Source organism: Meriones unguiculatus, chromosome 10, assembly GCF_030254825.1.
Source record: "Meriones unguiculatus strain TT.TT164.6M chromosome 10, Bangor_MerUng_6.1, whole genome shotgun sequence".
Classification (NCBI taxonomy): Eukaryota; Metazoa; Chordata; class Mammalia; order Rodentia; family Muridae; genus Meriones; species Meriones unguiculatus.
The window spans coordinates 91054824-91058807 of NC_083358.1; the positions used below are offsets into that span (position 1 = coordinate 91054824).

General features: G+C 41.3%; 1 non-coding gene across 1 annotated transcript; it reads left to right on the top strand.

Annotated features, from left to right (window-relative positions):
• The first annotated feature begins 2691 nt into the window (after positions 1 to 2691).
• Positions 2692 to 2822, top strand: LOC132646178 (small nucleolar RNA SNORA17). The gene has a single exon (XR_009584302.1). It is a non-coding gene; the product is annotated as a small nucleolar RNA SNORA17 (small nucleolar RNA).
• Positions 2823 to 3984: the final 1162 nt, after the last annotated feature.

The following is a 3984-nucleotide window of genomic DNA, read 5'->3' on the forward strand; positions in this document are numbered from 1 at the left end:
GCATGTTTGGATATATGCCTAGGAGTGGTATAGCTGGATCTTGAGGTAGCACTATTCCTAATTGTCTGTAGAAGGGCCAGATTTATTTCCAAAGTGGTTGTACAATTTTACCTTCCCACCAGCAGTGGAGGATGGTTCCCCTTTCTCCACAGCCTCTCCAGCATATGTTGTTACTTGAGTTTTTGATCTTAGCCACTTTGGTGGGTGTAAGGTGAACTCTCAGGGTCATTTTGATTTGCCTTTCCCTGAAGACTAAGGACGTTGAACCATCTACACAATGGAATATTACTCAGCAATAAAAAACAAGGAAATGGAAAAAAAAAAAACAAGGAAATGATGAAATTTGCATGAATAAAAACTAACAAAGAAGAGACTTTATTAGGATACAGCACCAGGTCCTCATGGAGCCAGGACTTCCCTGGGAGCACTCTCAGGATGCAGCTCCGAATTACATCAATTCCTAAGAGGGTTCCTAAGAGCAAACCTCACAAGGCTCTGTGCTTCCTGCCTTCCTGCAATCCGGGTTAAAATCACAGAGCGGCATACTTTCTGTCTATGTGCAATCAGGCACACATTCTGCCTACCTACAGGAAAGCACACATCCCACGTGCTGGCTGGGGCAAGTAAACTTGTTCACAGGAGTGAAAACACGTGGCTTTTTATCTTACATAAACAAATCAGGCCGTTACAAGAACTGCTCCAGGATTCCTGGAAGCAATCTGTCCTTGGGCACATGGGGCTTACAGGTTAGAGGCATTTTTGTTTACTATTTCTTTTAAGCACATTAATTATTAAGCTTTAAACATAAAGTTCCCGTCATGACCACAATATTCTGTTTTTTCCTGATAGTTTGTTTGTTTTCAGTATGTCTAGGAAATATGTTTTTCTTGAACTATATACCTCAGAAATAACCAATATTTTTATGTTAAAATCAGAAAATACCTCGTGTATTCTTCTATTGTTTTTGTTTAAGATACTCACACATACTTTGAATTATAAATCTTAAATAAATCTTAAAGCATAAAAAAAATAAAATCAATAGTCCACTTTTAAAATCAAAATGAGGCTATATAACAACACACTCATTTCAATATTCAACTCCAGAATTGTGTGCCAGGTGCCATGTTTGGGATAGAGCTCTCCACTTTTCTTTACTTGTATTTCACAGTTATGCCACCTGTTTTCCACTTTCCTTCTTCTGGCTTCTAATTTACCATTTCCCTTTCTTAATTCTTAAGAAATTAATATATTCTGTGTGCAAAAATTTCTTGAGATGAATTAATTCATATTGAGGACTCATATTCAAAATTTTAACGTTATAAGAATTAACATGTCCTACAATCTATGCTGACAAGTGAAAGTACATAACACTTCCAACTTGGTAATTTACTAATGATAATTCCCATTGTGTTTTAAGTTTTAAATTGTTTTTTATTTATGTAACACTTTCAATTCACTAACTGCTTTTATCTATTCATAGAGAACCACATTTTTATCATTTAGTATTTTAGGAATCGTCCCTGTACCAACCCATCCAATGCTCTGAAAATATCTAAGGGGAGTTCAGAAATACTCTAAGAACCAGAGGGTGCTGTGAAGAGCTGTGTTCTGAGCTTGTCATGGCCTTTCACACAGTGAACTCACTGTTGCTGTGGTTACCTGCACAAAGTCAAGTCAACATGTTGACTCATTGTCCCAGCAGGCAAAACCTGTTAAAGGTGAAAAGATGAACGGGGTTCCTTGATATAGATACATTTGAACGGGGGTCCTTGATATAGATACATTGTATAGAAGTACTAATTTTTTAAAGACTGGGTAAAATACATTCTTAAAAAAAAGAATGATCTACGTCTGAAATAGAAGGCTTTTGGGAATGTTGGTGTGAAATCTAGCTTTGTAAGGGTTTACTGATAAGATTTGCATTAGAAACAAGAAATGGATACCTCCGTTACTAATTATTTCATATTCTACAAGGTAACATCACAGAAAACATTATTTAGAAGTTAGGGAGACTTAAGGAATTATTGTAACAGGATTTTTTGGATTTCTATTTCATGAGGTCCTCCTTCAGAAACCACAATCTTTAAGATGTTCTTCTCAGAAAAAAAAAATCTGGCTCAGTACACTGGAAAGAAAAATAAATGTGGAAATAATCATGAAGTAAAAACCAAGAAAGTAAGATTTGGTCATGTGAGTCATTTGATTAATGTTTGTTTTCCAAAGAGCTCCATGAGGTTATTTATCAAGTAACAGAAAATTTTCACCAGCTCTAGGCTAAACTGACAAGTTATCAAGGACATGATCAGCCTGTGGTTATTTAAAAGTCAATCAATGTGTCTACTGAATTATTCTTCTGTAATAAATTATGTGTATTATTACTTTACAAAGAGATTTGAAATCAGGATAAAATACTTTAGTAATTGGCATAGTAAAACTGTGGGCAAAATAAGATAAATAAAATGTGATTATGCTGTAAATTGATTGTTGGCCCTTTAAAGCTAAAATACAGTTAAAGTATATTATTTGTTATTTGGTTTAATATATATTTGAGTAGGACTTGAAAATAAAGTTTGATTTGGAACGCAGTTTAGAAAACGATTAAGCAGTTCCTTAAGATTTAAATTTTCATATTAAGTACAGTAGAAGTTTTCATACTTTTTTTTTTTTTTTTACTTGAAAGTACCAGGATTTCCTGCTCCTGGAGGCAGGACAGGTGTGGCTGCTGTGTTACATGTGTGCCAGGAGCGGCAGAGAGGAGAAAAGCCATGTCTATGCTCGGTGTTCTGACCCGTGGACATCTGAATGGTTAGTAGCCTAAAGTTCCCTGAAAACATCAAGGCGGAGATGACCACCAGACCAGTGCCGCGGAGCAGGACAGCGAGCTAGTCCTGAGATGACCACTGTTTGGGCACTGTACAGGCCTGGGGTGGCAAACCATGCTCAGGGGACCCCCTGCCTGATGCCATGATACACGTGGAGCACAGCACTATTGAGACCACTCCTTAGAAGACTCCAGAGAGTCAGAGACCCTGGGCATCAGTGTGAAGAGCAAGAGACTGGTGAAGAAACGGCAACAGAAGGGTGTGGGTACATCCTTTTGTTGTGCCCACACACAATGGAGTCAGAACTGGAGACTAAACAGCCCTGATGTGAGTGGCCAGTGATGCCCCCCGGGAGGACAGTTGGGTCCTAGCCTATTCTGACATCAAGGTTCTTGGCCCTGCAGAAGCAGGGCTTTGTTGATGTTCCTGGTCTGAGCTGCTGTTCTTTGAGGGGACACGTATCTGAGGGCTGTGCAGAACTGGGCCCACCAATCACCTGGACAACAGCTCTGGAGGCATGAGTGCAGGAAGGCTGACCTTGCCCCAGCCAGCTGCTGTCCTCAGGAGAGCAGGCTCGGCATATGGCTGGAGTTGCAAGTGAGCCAGTCCTGAGGATATGCATGGACCAGCTAAACATCTCCTGTGAGAGGATGTGAACATGGCAGAGATAATCTCCTTTCACCTCACCCCTCACACCTGTGATAGGTGGGAGTCCTGGCCCTTAGGGTCATGAGAGTAGGAGAGCTGTCCCTGCCTTTCATCAGCTGCAGCCCTTGGTAGAGGGGCTCTTGCATTTTGCCTGAGCAGCACACTACAGCTGATCCATGATAGCAGGGGCATGCATGAGCCTGCCATGGGGGCGTGGGTGTTTGAGAGATAGCCCTGCCACTTGTCTGCCCTCAGGTGATATGGGCAAGGGAGAGGGATGCATCTCCTTGCCACCTAAAGCAAGCAGGAAAGCTGCCACCAAGATCATCAGAGCAGGAGAGCTGGTCTTTTCTCTCACCAGCAGCACTCAGGAGAGTAGGCCCTGTAACTCACCTTGGCAGCACGATTGAGGTGATGATGTGGGGATTGCAGGCAAGCTGGCCCCTAGGGTGTGTCTCTGGGTGAGCCAGCGCTGCCTCTTGTCTGCTATGTGGTGCCACCAGTGTGTGTGAGA